The sequence below is a fragment of the Dermacentor andersoni genome, chromosome 3, assembly GCF_023375885.2.
Source record: "Dermacentor andersoni chromosome 3, qqDerAnde1_hic_scaffold, whole genome shotgun sequence".
Lineage (NCBI taxonomy): Eukaryota > Metazoa > Arthropoda > Arachnida > Ixodida > Ixodidae > Dermacentor > Dermacentor andersoni.
The window spans coordinates 53,950,298-53,971,416 of NC_092816.1; the positions used below are offsets into that span (position 1 = coordinate 53,950,298).

General features: G+C 50.1%; 1 protein-coding gene and 1 long non-coding RNA gene across 3 annotated transcripts in view; one reads left to right on the plus strand and one right to left on the minus strand.

Moving 5' to 3' along the window:
* Nucleotides 1-21,119, plus strand: part of LOC126520831 (uncharacterized) — a 450,097-nt gene that overhangs the window by 380,446 nt on the left and 48,532 nt on the right. The window lies entirely within an intron of this gene.
* Nucleotides 10,872-20,589, minus strand: LOC140216349 (uncharacterized). The gene is made up of 3 exons (XR_011892994.1): nucleotides 20,491-20,589; nucleotides 12,510-12,630; nucleotides 10,872-10,906 (listed from the first exon to the last, which is right to left on the minus strand). It is a non-coding gene; the product is annotated as an uncharacterized lncRNA (long non-coding RNA).

Consider the following 21,119-nt stretch of genomic DNA (forward strand, 5'->3'; position numbering starts at 1 on the left):
GGTTACATATAAAAACCGTCGTACACTCAGGAGTGATCAATGAACGAGCTCGCTTCATTTGTCAGTTGTTTACTTCGCTCGGCGCACCGCAGTAATCCATGCGTGTCGTCTGCTTTGTTCGTACCATTTTCTTGTGAATCGGCAGAATTTCACTGGTGGCATCAACCCTTTGTGTTTACATTGCTGTCGTGACAGTTAACAACACAATAATAATTTCCGGTCATCCGAAGAGGCACCGTCGCAAACAAGAGACGTTTCGCGCGCAGCGCGAACTGAACGCGGGCGCGACCGCTAAGGGAAGCGGCGGCGGAAACCTACACCCGTTGGAGATGAAATCGTTCCGCCAGGGGAGAAACGAGCGCTGGCGTCTAGGATGAAACTTGGCGTGCGGTCGTCCATAGTCATTGCAGTGTGAATATTGTGACCACACCCAAAAGTTTCACATGCGCGAAATGAAATGTGCAGCGTTGGCCATTCACGGAAGCACGGATGAACTCGATTTCGGCAATGCTTTACTCGTCGGAGCAGGTCACACGTCGTATGACCTTACATCTGACTTGACGTCCCGACAGCCACACAAACGATTTCTAAAACACCGTGACGAAATGCGGCCTCGGCGCTGACGGCCCGTATATCGCTGCACGATGGCTGAAGCGATTGGACGGTCGAGGCCGAAAACACCGACGACGTGTAAGCCTCTACACCGCCAGCGTCAACGTAGGGTAGTTATCCCTCGCCGTTCCCTTCGCCCAGCGGGGGCATCGCATCTATTGCTGCGTAGGGCGAGTAAAAGTAGGCTACAGTTATGTCTGCGGGCCTGTAGCGTAAAGCAGGAGCCAGTACCACACCACTGGCGTGATCGCGAGAAACGATCTGACGGCATTTCGTTTACCAGTAACCGAAGCGCCTGGCCATAAGGTATGTTTGGAGTGTCTGCCAAAGTGTCTTGAGAGCCTTTGTGAAAATTTCAAAGTCCACGATTCGACTTATTTACGTGATTCACGACATAAGCAGCACACGAGCGGGTGTCTGGGGTGATGTGAAGGCCCATGTGTTCGTGTTGAGTATGGAGGCAGCCCACATATATAATGCGTTGATACATGTTATATCGTGCATATCACTCAGTACGACAGGAATGGATACATTACTCATCCTCTGCGTTTATTCCATCCTCATTTTCCTGCCCCTTGGGCGGCTCCAAGCGCGCGCCTTCTCATGGCGCTGCGGTAGGCAGCGACGCCTTATATAACATATCCCCTCGTGATAAAAAAAAAAAAGTCCGGTATTTCATGATGTAGTCATGCAGCTTCTTTGGTGTCTTGTTGCGGGCGCTTCTTCTCACGCGCTCTTCGCATCTTGGCATATTACTTGAAGCTTGTTGTGTGCGCCCTGCAGCAGGTGGTTCAGGATTCAGGTGTGCATTATCTGCGCTTGATGTGCCAGGTTGTGACGAATGGCTTACAGCCGCACTAGTTGAGTGATCGGATGCCGGTGACCAGTTCATGACAGCAGTGTTACCTGATTTCATTCTGCTGATAGCTTCAGGGTGAACGGCCGCAAATTTGGAAGCATTCCACACATCATCATAAAAACTTTATTGTAAGACTGAGGAGTTTGGAGCACGCATGCTCCTGGGCCCCCGCACGACCCCACTGCACTCAAGCGTTTATGTTGCTTCGCTCCATAACGCTGGCAGCCCGATCAGTAGCCATGGTCTGCACGGCCGGGTCTCTAGAGCGCAGCAGGGTCTCCCAGTCCTCCCAGGTCTTCAGGTACTCGAGGCCCCGCGGGGGAGGATCCGCCGGGCAATGAGAAAGGAGGTAGAGAGCTGAAGCGCGAGGTTCGGGACAGAGACTACAGGCTGATGTGAGGAAAATTGGGTGATAATGAGAAAGAGTCAGAGGAGATGGGAGAGTGTGAGTTTGTAATCGGCGCCAAAGGGTTGCTTGTCGATTGCTAAGGCATTTGTGCGGTGCGGGGTACAGCTGACGCGCCGCCTTGGAGGCATTCGTCAGCTCGTTGAAAGTGTGCGCGCGCTCCTTCGTGAATCCCGGATCGGAGGCCGCAAGAGCCCGGTTTAAAGACGAGACGTTCATTTGAGGAATCGCCAGTCCACGGGATTGACCAGTCGTTTCAGCGAGTGCGAAAGAGAAAGTCTGGGGGCGTTTGCGCCTGAAATTTCTCCCTTTGCCTAGGTACCACGGAGGAGCAGTTTCTTTGGTCGTTCTGTCCCTAGGCGTGCCCTGGCGTGCCGGTATTTTGCCATGTGTCGGCTGGCGATCCGGGCGTCGTGTACAAGTTTTCCTCGTGCGTCTCCTTGGGTGTTGCTGGCGCAGTGCACTGGCACGAACGATTGTTGTCGTTTGGTCAGTGGTCTCCCGTGAAGGCGAGTATGATATGGCGTTGCCCTGTCACTACCAGCGTCACACGTATACTTCTGATCGCGATCGGTACCGATCCGGATCGAAATTCTCGACTGTGATTGGGTCTCCAGCTCATTTTGTCCAAAGGAGGCAATCGCGACCGCGAAATTCGATCAGAATCGGGCGTCATCGTGATGAGCAGTGAGCCGGAACACAAAATACACACACAGCGCACACTGTCAACAGTTTCATTGCGAAAGCATTGCAACCTTTCAAGATTAGAGCATGGCACTAGTCACTTGATAGCTATAGCATATATTACATATATAGCAAAATATATAGCATCTTCACAGTTTGCCCTGTGTGTGCGTTTTCGTTCCTTGCTTGTGCCCCTGTCACACTGGTATCTTACCGTCCTCGCGAATTTTTCCATGCGTCGAACGCTTCGAGAGGGCTCAGTTGCGCGTTATTCAATTGCCATAATTTAAACTTTAAAATACTACTAACTTGTAGCGTGGGGTCTCTTTTTCATGTTTCTGTGTCTTCGTCCGCTTCCGCTGCTGCCTTAGTATGTCAAACGGCAAACTTCTGACTGCTGTTGCAGAAGTCTTGGCGGCACAAGTTGGCGTCTGGACGTAATAATATTTATTTTAAGTCCAGCACGCTTAGGCCTCCGCCACTCCAACCTACGGGCCATCCTGCTTCCAGCTTTGATCTCCCCACTACCCCTTGGGTGCCCTTGGGATCCTGCATCGCGTGCTTTATTGTGACCTCAGGACCTCTCCTGAGGCCTCCGGTTGCATGTGCCCTCCTGGAGCAGTGCTTGTAAAAAATCCAATCTGTCGTCGCGACTTAAAAAGCGACCCGCGACTTATGCAACACCAGTCAGAACCTTGCCTGTCGAACCAAGTCATTCTCAGCTAATTATTTAAATGATTAAGCGACTTCTGTAGGTGTCGGTCAATGTCATATTAAGCGACTGGCGAATTTGTTCCCTTTACTGGACGGATCCTGCATCTCGGCATGCATTTTGTAGCTGCGTATTCGTATAGATGTAGGAGCTCGGTGGGAGATCTATCAGTGCAGGAAGCATGCGCTAACCCCATGTGGCAGATACTGCTTGATGATTTCTAGTATATCATACCCGCGCGCAGCTATCGTGTGCGCCACAGATAAGTTACTTGGCTCAGCCATAAGTTCCAGCTTTGCTCCGACACCACGTAAGTGCTGGTTTTCCATGTCTGTCTGTCCACCCAGTTCTTTCAGCTGACAACGACCGCTTGCATCACTGATTTTCATTTTTCGTTGCCAGGATCGTGATCCCCACCTTCACATTGCATTAGTACAAATAATAAGAAAACTTTGACCACTATTGTCACCACTTTGATTAAAGTTCAGGTCCCTGCAATAATGTGCATTTCTCTGTTCAGCTACCCACAGCACTAGCCATTAAGCAGTTTTGTTCCATTGTATATCTATCATGAAAAACTAGCATCAGCATACATAATTACGGACACTATGATTCAATTATGCACTCAGCATCTCTGTAAACTTGCAATATTCACCCTCTCAAGCATAAAGCGCACTCTCAAGGGCCATCATAAAACAATATCTATACATTTCTTTTCTTGGGCGTTCTTCGAAAGTATACTTTTTTCACTAGAAGGTTAGTAACAATGAGCACCTCACCGTCATGGGCTACCAGTTTGGTGCAATGTCCCACTCATTATATAAATTTTATAGATGGATCGTCATTTGAAGAAAACGAATTCTTTAACAAATGGTCCATTCTGCGTTATGGTTCTACCTACCTGTCTTCGTACCTCGCTTGTGTTCGGTTGGCTACTGGCACGGCTAGTAGCGGCTGCGATACTGACTTTTCTTGATGGCGCTAGCTATGCACCATATTTAGCAGTTTCAATGAAAAACTGGCGCATTTTTAGAATCCTCAAATCTAAGCCGACCTAGAGTTAGGAATATAAATGTATGGAAAAAAAAAAGCTATCGGCCTACATTCGAATAAATACGGCATATACTTCACTATCACTAATACTGCTTCACCTTTCTGGTGAAACTGCAGCCCCCCCCCCCCTTTTTTTTTCTTTACTGCGACTCCGAGTATAAGCGCTGGTGTGGACGACTGTTATTCATTACGATTTAGAATGAAACCGGCTTGGTCCCAATTCGGTTACTGAGTCAATTACATATATTTATGACCTCTTCATGACGATGTTTCCATCCCAAATAAATGTTGTAAATAATATTGCTTGCTAGAAAGAGAAGCAATAATGAGGCACATAGCCTTCACGTGGATTTCAACTGCCGTTGACAAGACACTACCAAAGGGTCACTGCAAGTTCTTTTCAGGGTCAGCATGGAGAGCAATTTGTAAGCGGCGTTAACATATCGCAACGTATTCATTCTCCAGGCATAGGTATACTCATACCATTAGAAATAGCCAAGTTGGTTACCTCCTTCTCTTAAATAAAATGAACTTCGTCGTGTCTATATATTTAAATATATTGTGTCTGTGCAAGGTTTTCGCAGTGGAAATGAACCGTCATCAACGCATGGGGACTGCTTCGTCCCCCCTCCCTAGCTGCGTGTAGGGCAAGAGGCAAACACCCCAGCTCGGTGGAATAGTTTTCAATTAATCGCAGTGGAAACTGAACAAAACATGTCTGTGGTGCTTCTAATGTGCTTGTCCTCATATCGTCGCACGTATGCGCACACTTGCGACGAAGCTTTTCGTCACACACAATAACATTTTAACTGAAGAGGTAGAGGCAACTCGAAATAAATGTCAAATATGGGTAACTCTGGTAACGACACTTTAGGTGGGAGGAGTTCACTTCAGCATCGCTCGAGGAGGCTCTGCTGCGCTCCCCCCCCCCCTCCCCCCCACCTCTTGGTCACGGCCTACAGTGAAAATGACATTTTATTCACAGGCCCTCAACAAAATATTTCACCAGCTTTCTAGGAAGCTCTTCCGTGAGGCCACGGTATGTGGCTGTTATTAAGGTCTCGTCCTTTTCTGTGCCGTGATCCTGGCGTGTTTTCTTGTGATCCATGTTACGTTTCGCCTACAACGCGCGGTAATGCCGGCGCGGATGCAACGGACGCCGGGGCTTTGTTCAAAGCGGCGGACATTTTGGCCCGTCCGACGCCGCCGCAACGCCTACCCGCCAAGCGTGCCCAGGCGTGTTTCAGTGCCACGTGTCTTCGTGTGTGCGTGTGTGTGTGTGTGCCCTCGCTTGTCAAAGCGCGGCAGCCGGGGAGCGGAGTTCCCCGAATGAGGAGCCTGGAGGTCTCTCGGCTCAACAGTTCGCGCCGTCGTGTGGGCGGTTGGCGATGCGTCACTACACTCGGTTCAGCAGGTCTATCGGCTCAACCGCTCGCGCCGTCGTGGGCTCCTGCTGCGCCGTCCCGTGACCTTCATCCCGTGACCTTCCCTCCTTCCCTTTTGGACCGCGACGCCGAGGGTATAAGAGCAGCTGCCCCGGACGCCAGAGGAGAGGCTCCGATTTGTACTGTTGAGTTACGTGCTCTCCCGTCTCTCCACTTCGGTCGACCTGCCCGGCCGCTCTTTTGCTATGTTAGAATAAACAAGTTGTTCTGTTACCAGTCTTCTCATGCTTTGCCGGGACCTTCGGATGCTTCCAGTGCCCCAGGCCGCCAGGCCAACGCTACCCTTGGGGCTTGCGACCCATTGGCAATAACGGGCGTCAGCACCGAGACCCCAACAACTCGGGCCAGCGGTGCGATTCCCAACATCTGGTTGCCAGCGGTGGGATCGCGACAACGGAGGCCAGCAGCGAAGAGATGCGGTTGACTGTATGCTGAGCAGCACAACGACCATCCGGGAGCAGTGCAACGAGCCCTGTGTGATGACTGGTTGCCTGCAGCGGAACGACTGCGCTGAAGTCTTGGCTGCGAGGTTTGGTGAGTGCGGGACTTTCTTCTTCTGAGTTTTGCCAGGCTTTTGTTAGTGTTAGAAACAGAGCTGGTAATTGTGGTTGTCGTTGCTACCGGGTTAGTTTGCGGCAAGACAATAGTAGGCAGTAGAGAAAGCAGCATTCAGAGCAGCCATGGATTTGAAGTCGTTGCGCAAACCGAAATTGCTGGAGCTTGCGAGAGAGTTGGGTCTGGATGTCTCAGACAAACTCAGAAAACCAGAACTGCTAAGGGCTATTCTTGAGTTAGAAGCTGAGGATGACGAGCTGTCGGAATGCCTTGAGACCATTGAGGAGAGGGAGACGGCAAAAAGACAGGAGCGCGAACTTAAAGAGCAAAAAGAGAAACAGGAGCGCGAACTTAAAGAACAGAAAGAGAAAGATGAGCGTGAACGAAAAGAACAGAAAGAGAAAGATGAGCGTGAACGAATAGAACAGAAAGAAAAAGAAGAGCGTGAACACGCTTTGGAAATGAAGCGCCTCGAGTTAGAGATGGAACGCGCTCGTAATGGAAGTCAGGCACACGGTGCAGGAGAACGAGTATTGTTCAAAATGACTGACCTGATGCGGCCGTTTAAGCTTGGAGAGGACATTGGTTTGTTCCTGGTTAACTTTGAGCGAACGTGCGAGAAGCAGGGGTTCTCTCGGGAAACGTGGCCACAGCGCTTGCTCACTTTGCTACCCGGCGAGGCGGCCGACGTAGTCGCTCGCTTGGAGAGAGAGGAGGCAGAGGATTTCGACAAAGTGAAATCGAGTCTGCTAAAAAAGTACCGGCTGTCAGCGGAGGCGTTCCGTCGGAAGTTTCGGGAAAATGAGAAAGGCAAAAGTGAGTCATATACAGAGTTTGCGTACAGGCTTATGTCAAACATGCAGGAGTGGCTCAAAGAAGAGAAAGCGTTTGGTGACCACGAGAAAGTTCTGCAGTGTTTCGGGCTAGAACAGTTTTATAGTCGGTTACCTGAGAACGTGCGGTACTGGGTCTTGGATAGGCCAGACGTTAGTACGGTGGCTCGAGCCGCTGAGCTAGCCGAGGAGTTTGTGACGCGTCGGGCTCGTGGAGCTAAGGACGGTCAAAAGGGTGAATTTGGCTCTAAGTTTGAGAGGCCGAAGTTCACGCCCATGAGAAAGCGGTTCGAGACGAGGCAAGCGCGCGTGTGTTATACGTGCCAGAAGCCGGATCACTTTTCGGCGCAGTGTCCGACCGAACGTAAGGAGACGGCGGCAGCCGAAGCCGAACGCAGAAAGCGGTTCGAGATGAGGCAAGTGCGCGTGTGTTATACGTGCCAGAAGCCGGGACACTTTTCGGCGCAGTGCCCAGAAACAAAACCAAAAGTCGTGTTTTTTTTCATTAGGCAGCACTGACGAGAACATGAAGCTTCTCGAGCCTTACATGCGAGACCTCCTCGTGAACGGGAAAGAGTGCCGAGTGCTTCGCGATACCGCAGCTACGATGGATGTCGTTCACCCCTCTTACGTAGAACCCGATATGTTCACGGGCGAGTGCGCATGGATCAAGCAAGCAGTGGAAGCTCATAGCGTGTGTCTGCCGGTAGCAAAAGTGCTTATTGAAGGACCTTTCGGAGCACTTGAGACGGAGGCCGCAGTGTCATCTATGCTGCCCCCCCAGTACCCGTACCTATTTTCGAACAGGTCCGATCACCTCCTGCGCGAGAAGGGGCTTTTGTTTGGTGAGGCTAGCGTTCAGGCCTTAACCAGATCGAAGGTTCGGGAGCTCGCTGCAAAGGCGGTAGTTGCGGGGCCGACGTTGATGAACGATGAGAAAGGGTCAGAGGCGCAGCAAGCTGGTATTCAGGGCACGCCCGAACGGGATAAAATTGAGCCTGTAGCGTTAAAGGCACCAGATACTGGAGAGGAAATTCCCGATGCGGGAAATTTAGAAGAGCTTCCGGTCGAGCTTCCGGGACTAGGCTCAGTGACGAACAGGAAAGACACCGATCAAGTCATTAGTGACTTAATAAGTAAAGCATCGCTGTCGCCTGAGCAGAAAACAGAACTACACCAGCTCTTACAAGAGTTTCAAGGTCTGTTCTCTGAGAGGCCTGGTAGGACTTCTGTCCTTACTCATGACATAGAACTTACCTCCCCAGAGCCAGTACGATCCAAGGCGTACCGGGTGTCACCCCGCCAGAGCGATATTATGGAGGCTGAGGTAAAGAAAATGCTACAGCTCGGTGTTATTGAAGCGGGTGAGAGTGATTATACCTCCCCTTTGATTTTAGTTGAGGTACCGGGCAAGGAACCTCGTCCTTGCGTCGACTACCGCAGGCTTAATTCCATCACTAAGGATCAAATTTATCCGATCCCTAACATCGAGGAGCGCCTTGAGAGAGTGAGTAGCGCTCAGTTTATTTCCACCCTAGATCTTGTCAGGGGTTATTGGCAGGTTCCACTTACAGAAGAGGCTAGTAGGTATGCGGCGTTCATTTCACCAATGGGGACATTCCGTCCTAAAGTTTTGAGTTTTGGTTTGAAGAACGCGCCATACTGCTTTTCAAGCCTCATGGATAAAGTGTTGCGGGGACAGCAAGAATTCGCTTTACCGTATCTAGACGACGTAGCGATATTCTCCGCATCCTGGCCTGAGCATATGGCGCACTTGCGGGCAGTGCTAACCCGCCTGCGCGATGCGGGCTTGACAGTCAAGGCTCCCAAGTGCCAGTTAGCACAGGCCGAGGTTGTCTACCTCGGACACGTGATTGGTCGGGGTCGTCGCCGCCCCTCTGAAATAAAAGTGGCCGCTGTGCGAGACTTCCCGCAACCGCGCACGAAGACCGATATTCGGTCGTTCTTAGGTGTCGCCGGCTACTATCAGAGGTACATCCCCAGGTACTCTGATATCGCGGCTCCCTTGACGGATGCTCTAAGAAAGACAGAGCCGCAAACAGTCGTCTGGGATGAGACGAAGGAAAGAGCTTTTAGCGCCCTAAAGAGCGCCCTAACAAGCCAGCCTGTGCTACGATCGCCCGACTACACAAAAGGGTTCGTTGTTCAGTGTGATGCTAGTGAGCGAGGCATGGGCGTTGTACTGTGCCAACGGGAAAATGGAGAAGTAGAACACCCCGTCCTGTATGCTAGTCGTAAGCTGACGAGTCGTGAGCAGGCGTATAGCGCCACCGAGAAAGAGTGTGCGTGTATCGTGTGGGCCGTTCAGAAATTGTCATGTTACCTAGCTGGCTCGAGGTTTATCATTGAAACGGATCACTGCCCTCTCCAATGGCTGCAGACCATCTCTCCCAAAAATGGCCGCCTCCTGCGCTGGAGCCTCGCTTTGCAACAATATTCCTTTGAGGTGCGTTACAAAAAGGGGAGTCTCAACGGTAACGCCGATGGCTTAAGTCGAAGCCCCTAACGTGGGAATCAGCCTCAAAATTGCTTGTTACTGATGTTTTTCTTCCTGAGGCAGGATTTTTTTAACTTATTGCTTTTGTGTAGTGTTTCAAAGTGATGATGTGCTTTTTAGTGCAAATTTTCCGATTTGTGGACGCGTTCTGAGTGCTGCTAAACTACTGTAAGGAACTAGGCAGCAGTATAAAAGGGGAAAGAGCCTGGCAGGGCTTAGTGAGGGTTGTGCCGTGCTTGCTGACTGAGCGGTTGACTTTTGGCGTGGTTCTAACGCTTGCCGGAAACGAGAACAAAAATGTCAACTCTCCCGAAGTCACTTTGCAGTGTCCTGTGTGCACCTGAACGTGAGAACGAGGCCTTCTCTGTGCGCTGCGCTCAAGAAACGCCCAAGGACGCCCAACTTCGGTTATGAGCATCATCGAGCGACATCCCTCCGGACAGCGGATGCAGTCCCCTGACCTTCGGGATCTCCTTCCCCCGGCGGGGCGGTCTGTTACGTTTCGCCTACAACGCGCGGTAATGCCGGCGCGGATGCAACGGACGCCGGGGCTTTGTTCAAAGCGGCGGACATTTTGGCCCGTCCGACGCCGCCGCAACGCCTACCCGCCAAGCGTGCCCAGGCGTGTTTCAGTGCCACGTGTCTTCGTGTGTGCGTGTGTGTGTGTGTGCCCTCGCTTGTCAAAGCGCGGCAGCCGGGGAGCGGAGTTCCCCGAATGAGGAGCCTGGAGGTCTCTCGGCTCAACAGTTCGCGCCGTCGTGTGGGCGGTTGGCGATGCGTCACTACACTCGGTTCAGCAGGTCTATCGGCTCAACCGCTCGCGCCGTCGTGGGCTCCTGCTGCGCCGTCCCGTGACCTTCATCCCGTGACCTTCCCTCCTTCCCTTTTGGACCGCGACGCCGAGGGTATAAGAGCAGCTGCCCCGGACGCCAGAGGAGAGGCTCCGATTTGTACTGTTGAGTTACGTGCTCTCCCGTCTCTCCACTTCGGTCGACCTGACCGGCCGCTCTTTTGCTATGTTAGAATAAACAAGTTGTTCTGTTACCAGTCTTCTCATGCTTTGCCGGGACCTTCGGATGCTTCCAGTGCCCCAGGCCGCCAGGCCAACGCTACCCTTGGGGCTTGCGACCCATTGGCAATAACGGGCGTCAGCACCGAGACCCCAACAACTCGGGCCAGCGGTGCGATTCCAACATCCATGACTACGCGGATCTTGTAGGAGGCGAGTTCTGGAAAAACAATTTTTTTTATTCGAGTGTTTATTCTAGGGTGGTTGCTTGGGGTAGTAGGTAATTCACGATAAAAAACGACGTACAGCCCGAAAGACAAGGACTGCAGGAGACGACATACACAGCGCAGTGTATGTAGTCTCGCAGTCCTTGTCTTTCGGGCTGTACGTCGTTTTTTATCATGTTTTTATCATTAGGATTGCCAACAACTTATCCTAGAAGGAAATGGATCAAGAGTCAGTAAAGTCTTTTTCGGTGTAAGGAGGCTCGGTTAAAGGGTCCATGAACCACCTCTTGGGCTTGCTAAGAAAACACAGACCCAATAGCTGTCATCAATCATGAAGGGTGTTTTGCGCGTCTTCCTACTGTTACTGTGTGAAGTAAATGAAAATCTGCGTGCGATATTATAATAATTACGTACAATAATAATTACAGCCCATGCTCGGCCTCAATGGTGAATGAGCAAGCAGCACGGCCTTAAATATGGTAAAATGGTCCATTGTACAAGTCTAAAAAATTGCAGTTAGAGCGTGCAATTACGACTAAGAATAATAAATAAGAGCAGTCTTCGAAAGTGTCTATCGCACGGTCATCATCAACTTAGTTCCTAGTGTCGCTAGCAAGTTCTATAGGAATGAAAATGCAATGAATATTAAGTGCAAGCCGTGGCACAGTTAACATTCATGGTGCAATTAGGAGCGTTGCCAATAATTGTTGGGTCCTGATTTGTTTGGATGTTAAGAAGTTTTGTAGAATGTTTCCCCTGCATCTTCAGTGGACTAAACGTGAAGCCTTGCTTACAGTTGATTAAAATTAGGGGCAAGGTATGGACCAGGTATAGACGAAGTTTCAAGCACGTGAATTAATTAGAGCCTCAGCAGTAGTAAATTATGTATGCAAGGGCTCTGGAGCGTTCATGTTCTAGAGCACCACTGCAGTGCGATGCGCCCAAAACCATGCAGGCACTGGATTACCCACATTATGAGCTCTGCTCACTTCTATGTAGGCGCAGTTGGTCATGCGTGTCTGTTGGTGCAGAATGTCAAACTCTTCTATGGTATCGTATCATATACAGGGAATGCTATGGAATATGCATGCTCTGTCTGGGATCCTCATCAACATAACCTATCTAATACACTGGAATCAATTCAAAACCGTGCAGCCCGGTTTATCTACTCTGAATATTCTTATCATGCAAGCGTGTCTGAACTAAAATCCCGTGCCGGTCTTACTAATCTAGAATCGCGACGTCTTATTTCTAGACTGTGTCTTTTTCACAAATTCTATCATTCACCACTGCACATTTCAGCTATATTACCAGCTCATCGTCAGTCCAGCCGCATTAACCACAGCAAAGCCGTGTATCCTCCCCCGGCGCAGACTACCTCTCATCTGCGATCATTTTTTGTGAAAACCGCCAGGGACTGGAACGGTCTGTCTGCCGACATCACGCACCACTCCGACACTCATCACTTCAAGCATGCTCTAGAATCACTGTTTTGTTAAAGCCCATCCCTCATGTAATACCCCATCTCTGGGGCCTTTGAGGTATAATAAATAAATAAATAAATAAATAAATATTGAGATACAGGGAATCTCTTACCAGTCTCCACAGGCTTTTCCTTATGGCCAATGGTCTCCTCTTTGGCCATAGCAGCCGAAGCTACATTCTCGTCCACTATTTGGAGCGTCGCGTTGCGACTGTCGATTCGGCTTACCGAGACCTGCAGAAGGAATATTTCTTTGTCTTTCTGCTCTCTTACAACAAGGTGCCATGAGTAAATGCACACTTTAGCAAGATCTAACATACGTGAGCATATTAAAGAATATAATAAAATAACGAGAGTTATGGCTATTTCATTTCTGAACTAAATTTGGCGGTCGCGGTATCTGATGCTTCCGAAGCATTGCACGACCAGTGAAAAGAACTATGAGGTGTACGAGTAGCGTGTGTCTGTCGACATCCAGTGCACCTAAATCCCGGTGGCGTTCTAACAATTGCTAGTAGGTACAGTGGGGCGGGACGTTTGTGGCGCTCGATGTTTCTGTGCAGGCGCGAGCAAGAGCGAGTGGGAGAGAGAAATTCTATCTTCGGGCCTTTGCTCCTTGAATATGCGACTCTGCCTAGGCATTAAGGAGGAGGTTTCTTGGCACGCGTTGTAGAATTGTCCCCTAGACATGCCGGCATTATGGAGTGCAGTCGAGTTTGTTTATGCTCCGCCACTGGCTGCCCGTGCGTGTGGCAGTGGGCATGGGCACCCCGTTTGGTGATCACTGTGTCTGAAGGGGCAAGGTTTTGACTGATGTTGTATAAGTCGCGGGCAGCTTTTTTTTTGTCGCAACCATAGATTGCATTCTTTACAAGCACTGCTCCAGGAAGGCACATGTAACGAGCTAATGGAGGCCTCATGAGAGCACCTGAGATTATAATAAAGCAGGCGGCGCAGGTGTTCCAGGTGTTGGTGTTGGTGTTCCATGAGTTGGGGCCGTGCCGGCCTCGGCGAGTCCCAACCCAAGGACCAGTCCGGTTTCTAGCATGGTGTCCTCGTTTCTGCTTTGGTGTCCTGGAGGAGCCGCCAATAATGCGAAATAATGACACGTTGCTACCATCACTAAAAAACACAGTTGAACAAATTACGTCCAGCCGCCAACTTGCAACGGTAAGTTTAGCACTACCGTACTCCGTGAATTCTGCCGGCACGCCTAGGGACAAATGCATACAACACGCGCTGAGAAACCCCTTTGTAGTGCCTAGGCCACCTAGGCAGAGTCATATTCAAGGAGCAATAGTCCCCACTTTTCCTCTCTCGCACCCGCTCTAACTCGCGCATTCGTGCTAATGTCCTCCGTCTCAGCAAGTGCCACGTCCCGCTGTAGCCACTAACAATTGTCGATACGCAGGCCATCCCAACGCTATGCTAAAAAGATGCGGTGGCGCTGCCATCGGGAGTCAGTCACGCGGCAGGCACTCCGCTGAGCCAGTGTGCTTACATCGATTTTTGCTGGCTTTTCGCAGGTGCGTGTGTGATTCAGAGGTTAAATTTCTTACCCCACTGTAGGGAAGCTTGAATAGGATTAGCTTTGAACGTAGGTACAGCGAACAGAACGTCACATTAGCCGTGTAGATATGAGAGATTCACATACACAGGCTGCGTAGCCACTGCAGTGTGAATATCATAACCACGTCCGTACCTTTTCCAAATGTGAAATGTAAAGTGCAGAGATGGCCATTCACGCCAGCACGAATGAAAGCGTGATTTCGGCGATGCTTTAAACGTAGGAACAGGATACACGTGGTATGATCCCACGTCTACAACCACGAGAACAATTTCTAAACCATTGTGACAAAATAGGACTTCATATCAGACTCCTGTATCACTCTACGACGGCTGGAGCAATTCGACTGCCGCCGTCAGAAGCGCAGATGGTTCCTACGTTCACATCCCTTATTTGCAACTCCAGAAGATGTTAGAAGTGCTGGCAACACTGTCTAAATAAACGAAGATGGCTACGTTGGGGCACAATAACGTAAAGCTATTCCAAGCTTTTCTATTCCAATTCTGAATCAGCCCTCCGCGATTGGTCAACAACTTTTTTGGGTGACCCCCACTTCGCCTGTCAGTCACACGATGTCATAGAAACCGCGATAACTCCCCATCTGATATGGCGTGTACACTCTGATTATGCATGATTAGACCGAGCAAAAGAAAAATAGTTATTTCTTGTTTGACACCTTCTCGTCATTAGCCCTCGGCTATTGCTCAAAAGTTTTCGGGCTGCACCTACTTCACCTGGCTGTCACGTGGCGTCCCAACACCGGGAATACGCACCACGTCAAAGTGACGTGTCCGCGTCAAAGATGCATTAATATGCCGAAACAAACTGGATTTTTCTCTGAATAGCCGCAGGCTGCCCCGTGCGGAAAGGAATAAAAGTTGTCTGCCGCCTATAACTCCGGCACTGGCTACACGCACCTGCCGTAGAGTATGGTTTATTTGCGTACAATAAAACTTTTTGCATGGCCGTGTAACGTTTTCGAGCACTTCCGGCACGTTTACGGCCTCGCTTAGCAGACTTATCGTTGCTGAGGATCTTATTTAGCGGAATTCTTAACCTTCTGTTGCACGCGGCCGCCATTTTCGACCAGCCACCGCAAGCTAAGTAAGGGTAAACGGTCCAATCGCAAGACACCTGAACCATCCTCTTCATATAGTTATCGACTTTCAGTGCACTGGATCGGCCCCATTCAATCCCTCTCCACTTGAGTGTGCTCTCGCCTCCTATCAGCCAATTAGATGAGACAAGCCGCTCAGTGTAGGCAATGGTATTCGTTTTTAAAGCAAACAAAAGTGACCTATATATGAGGAGAGTGTTTGATCGGTCTGTTTAGACCAAATTGCGGGTCACCGCCCAACGCTTGCGTCGGCGGTTATGCAAGTTTGACGTCAGGAGATTGGAATAAAAACATATTGGAATAGTTTGACGTTATAGGGCCGCAGGTTCACGGGGGCTCTTTCACTTGGTGGTGCGCTCACGCGTTTCTCGTTCGTGGCGTCGAATCGAGGTGTTTCGGCGAAGCCTAAAGGGTCCGTGCTGTCGATTACCTTATTTTGGTCGGTCTCAAGCATCCCAGGCAAACCCTGGATATGCATACGTGGCTTTCGGTATGACCGCGAATTTCAGGTTACCGTAGGGCAGACTCTCCGCGCCGAAGAAATCACGACGTGTGAGTGCCGCAAGGAGCCGTCCACCATTACTGCTCATCCACTACTACTGCTCAGCTTGGTGATGGCACCAATCTGCTATCGCCTGGCTGAGATGCCTGGAATTCACTTCAGTGTGTATATGGACAACGTCACAATATGGACCAACGGGGGCTCCGACTGCGATCAGTCCGATGCCATTTAAGCCGGACATTTATAAAGCAGGTCGGACTTGTGCCTTCTGTTGACAAAACTAACTTGTACTGGGCACAAACCCAGGCCCTTCAGCCTTGCGATTTTTATTCAACTTTGATGGCGAAGAAATATCTCAGCAAGACAGTGTTCGAGTTTTAGGCATCCACACCGACGGAGCCAGTGTTGCAGCAACATGGCATCGCAACATCACTCGAACCTCGCATCAGACACTCCGCCTAATCCGCTGCATCGCGTACAAAAACTGGGGAGGAGAGGAGCCTCGTGGCTGCTCTACTAATTTCACGTGCTGTATACGGCCTGTAACATATACAGTCTGACCCAAAAGCAACGACAAAAAATCCAATCGCTCAACCACGAAGCCATGGGGGTTGTCACCAAATTACCGCGTTTCATGCGCTTACATCGCCTTGCTCAAATGGCCCACATAAATCCGAACCAGGCAATAGCCGAGACTGCCAAGGATTCACATCAATTCCAACTTAGATCCACGATATCCGATCGGAGCATCATCGCACTTCATTTTCCAGTCCCCTCAACGCCTCTACCCTCTGCCCGTGCTCGGTGACATTGTCCCATGACCTGCACAGATTCCCCAAAACGTGAATGCCGATCTCGCAGAGAGGCAGTTGTCTTACACAAGGCGGCATCAAGGAGACATTCGCACTTCTCCTCCCTTTCACCACGCTGTCTACACCGACGGCACCCTCAGTGATGAAGCTTCAGTCTTAGTGCACTACTGCCCACGTACTGCCGCGGCCGCCCTGCCTACAACGACCCATTAATGTTGGAAGTAGCTTCGATACCCGCTGCATGCAATGCCATTCTCAAGCCTCCTTTTGCAGCCTTCCCTCCCACTGTTTAAGCAGACTTGCAGGCCTCCATAAAGGCATGCGCCCGGCCGGACTCGCACAATGGTGCTGTTAACTCGATACACCGGGCGATGCGAATCGCCAACGAGGCTGGCCACACTGTCTGCCTCACATGGATACCAGGCCACGCTGGTGTCGCTGGCAACCGAATGGCCGACCCTGTTGCAAGGGAGCTTCTTTCCTGCCCTTCAGAGAGGGGGCCACAAGTGCGTGACGCCCCACACCCCATCCACCCAGGCACAATCCTGGCGAAGGCGGCTTGAAGAGCGGCGCTCCGGACGCACCCTCCCAGAAAATCCTGCGCTTGTTCCAGGGAAGTTGACCCGTGCTGAAGCCTAACCTGCGACGCATCGTCAGGGAGACAGTGGCGCCAGCCCGCCGCACCAGGATGCGTCTCTAGCCACTTACCTATCCTGTCCAAGGAACCAGCTGCTGGATCGGCAACATATACTCCAGCACTGCAGGAGAGCGATAGCCACTCTCCCCGCTTCTCTGAGGCCTCAGTATTTGGACGCCTGACACTAGCCAGCGCCTCATATTCCAGCGGTTACTTCGATTTCTTCAAGACTAAAAAATAGTCAATAATACCTGAACTGATCTCCTGTTCTGTCCCTACCTCCGCCCCGATGGATGCACTTCCTGGGGGCGGAAACCTTTTATGGTTAGCTTAATAAACTTTAAGAAGAAAAACATAGCAACGCAACAGCAACATTAAGCGATGAAAAGGCAGAAATCGTTGAACTCTGCATGCCAACGCCAGGCCGGTGAATTCCTAATTCCTCTTTAGAAAACACGGGGAAGGTGGGAGATGGAAATTCAAGACGATGAGCAATACGAGGACAAGATGAAAGCAGGAGCCAACGTTTCGACAAGTGTACTTGGCTTCAAGGCGGCATATGCTTTCCTCACCACAGTATATATAGGTGGTGTTGTTCTAAAGGAGAGAGGGTTGCCGCACCCACCCACCTCACACCCTCTCTCCGTCGAAGCTTGTCTCCCGCTTTCACGTTGTTCTCGTTTTGCTTATCGTCTTCAATTCCTCTTTGGCGTTCCATAATGCTTCTAAGAGGGGCGTGGTATCCGTGCATCACGATTTGGCACGTGGGCGCGATTCTTTTTTTATATCTAGTATTTATTTACCGGTTGCAACAACGGGCCTTTATTTAGTATTATTGGCGGCACTTCCAGGGCACCAAAGCGGCAACGGGAATACCAAATCTAGAATCCGGACTGGTCCTTAGGTTAGGCCTCACCGAGGCCTATGCGTGCCAGGGAAGTATAAGATCCGCTGTCCGCGATAGTGGACATTCAGAAAGAGTATTTACAAATCCCGCACCGGCTACATTATTATACAGTCGGGTGCTCTCCAGAGGCCTCATTTTGCCGGCTACATGTGTCCTACAGGAGCAGTACTTGCTCCAGTACGAGAAAAGCAAACCGCAACAATAACAGCGCCCCACGACTTCTGCAACATACCACGCCCGTGCGAGGAGAATCACGGAACGCCACCGAGGAGTCCGTCCGTCCGGCCTGTCCAGCGAGCCGCACCAGATTTTTTTAAAAGCACATTCTTTCACGCGAGCCGAAGGTTAAAAAATTCATCTGCGGTTACGTGTTTCACTTTCACGAGATATAAGCTGGCGCGGACAATCTGTCTCGTGCGGCACTTTGAGTGAAGCGTGGCACGGCGGCCTCGCTAATCGCGATGCGTGAGCGGGATTCACAGCAGCCGCCGCAGACCGACGTCCGTTCGTGCAGCACTCCCTCCATACAGACGACGCGCTCTACTCTGGCGCCACCGCGCAGCCATCGTCGCCAGAATTAAGCACGCGTCATGCAGGGCACTAGGCTTCTCACGCTTTCGCCGCACCCTCCCCCCTCCCCCGCTTTCGTTCTCGCGATCTCTGCGCTATCGCCGCATTGCATTTCCCGCTGCACTCCGTGTCGCTGTTTGATCCTTCGCTGTTGTGCTCGTTCGCTCGGTTGCGCCGACACTCGCGCTACGAGGCCGTAAAAAATCTGGTCTATAGATACCGGGATAATTGTGGGAGCAGCATTCATTGACCGGACTATGGCATTCGGTACTCCGAACCATTCGATTCTTTTGTATAAACTACACTCACCTACGGCATCACTGGTCCTTCATGGCTAGCTAACTAATCGGTCTCAAGTTGTACATGGCAACGGTCAGCTTTCATCAGCCAACTTTGGTGTGCCTCAAGATTGTATTATGAGGTCCCTTACACTTCCTGTTGTTCGTAAACAGTCTACCCGATGTGCTTACCAGTTACAAGTTCCTCTTGCATGCCGATGACACTACCATTTATTCATCTCACTAGTGATTGACAGTAATGCAAGATCAGCTGAACGCTGAACTTGGCAATATCGACAGGTGGTGCTCACTAAAGCACCAAATTATCTTCGAATCAGTCCATCAAAAACACGTTTTATTTCATAACCTTCAAACAACAATTCCACCTACTACTGGTGTAATATTAAGTAATCATATCCTACCAATACATGACAGCGTTACAATTTTGGGTGTCGTTTTAGACAAGCTATTAAATGCGCATGGTTTACTCGCTTCTAAAATAAATTTCATTTTGTATTCAGTTTATCATCAAAACACGCGGGTATTTTCAGCCTCGTATTCCTCGCTCATTATTTTTACATACATTGCCATTTATCATACTGTAAGCACTCGGTGTTCCTATCAACTAAGAATTTGTGCAGCTTCCACAGTGCTGCAACAAGCCAGCTGTTTTACTCCTGAGCGCCAGCGTTACATCCATTGTTTATCCATTGTTTATTTATTTATTTACACAATACTGCAGGCAGCAATGCTGCCCAAGCAGGAGAGGGATTACAAAAGATGGTTTTTCAATATATTTTCATATGAAACATGAAGATATGCATTCAACAATACATTCTGGCAAATGATTCCAGTCTTCGCTCGTAAGTGGAAAAATTTATTTCTAAAAGATTTTAGTGCTTGCAAAGTATGCCTGGACTACATTAGAATGAAAAATACGCGACGACCTTTGTAGAGCATGGGCAATATATGTGGCATCCGTTACAGGAAGTACCCCGGCATAAAACACTTCGGTGTTACAATGTACTTGTTGTATGTGGCCACTATTCGCAAGTCATGCAGGCGGAGGACAAAGCCGGTCCGCACCACACAGCATGGTCTGACTGGATCGTATGAGCGCGAGGACTCACGCGGGCCCTGTCGGGCACAAAGCAAGCGCTGCGCAATATGCACTACATCTGCGTGTAGCTGCGGTCTGCTACGTAGCGCAGATACGGCAGGGTACCCCGGCGAGTCCACTGGCTCAGCGCTGTGCTGCTCGCTCATGACAAGCGCGTTTGGCTTACGTTTGGCGCGTCGGAGCTGCCAAAATCGGGAGCAGTGGCGTCTACAATAACATCCAAAATCACATGGGAACTGCGCGCCACGGTAACATACAGAAGGCGGTGCCTTGTGAGCACGCCCCGCTCTGTCGTAACCTTGGCAGTGAAAGGCATTGAAGGAGGAGCGGAAGCACCGCGAACGCCGCGTTTTGCCAATAAATCCACTTCGAAGTACTTTTCGTGACAAAGTGTTTATTAAATAGCGTATTTTAACTTCGAATGCTTTTCTCTACTTCGATAAACATTAAGTGGGTCAGGGCCCGCTTAGGTGACACCGAATTCGTAAACGTTACGTAAAATTGGTAGAGTTGAAATATACACTAACAGCTTGTGACAAAAACCAAAGGAAGTGTAATTGAATTAACAGAAAGCAATCACTTACCCCCTTGTTGTGTAACCTTTCCTTGGCTTCCTTGAGCTTCGCGTCAGTGAAGGAAAGATGTCGATTTGCGACAGCTTTAAATGTGTTGCCTATGGTCATGGCGCCCTGAAAAACATGGTGAGACATATTCAAGCCCGGACATACCTAAATAGCCATGAAGTATGCCTGGTCTTAATGAAATGGGCAAGGCGAGACGCTGTATAAGTTATATTCACAATGTGGGCATAAACGCAATGCGGTTGAAATCAACAGTGGCATACGAACAACACCTGTGGCATGAAAGTCGTCCCAGTGAGTAGGGATTACTGCTCTCAATATAATGGTAGAACAAAATGCTTGCTTATAGAACACGTAAAGCACGCAGTAAGTGCACGCAGAAAAAGGAACATGCGCAGTGAGCAGCATGTGCGGGAACCACCACGATAACCACCCAGACGAAAACGAGGTCTTTGTGCGTTTTTCCTACGTGTTTTGTTTATTGACTATCGCAAATTACTCGAGACAGGTGAAAAGCTTTGAAGACCTTACAGGTATTTCACCTGGCGGGAAAACGTTGGCTGTCAGAGATGAAAATGAACGGCAGAGTACGCCTTTCTGATTTTCAAGCCTGAACCGCAGCGCAGGTGCGT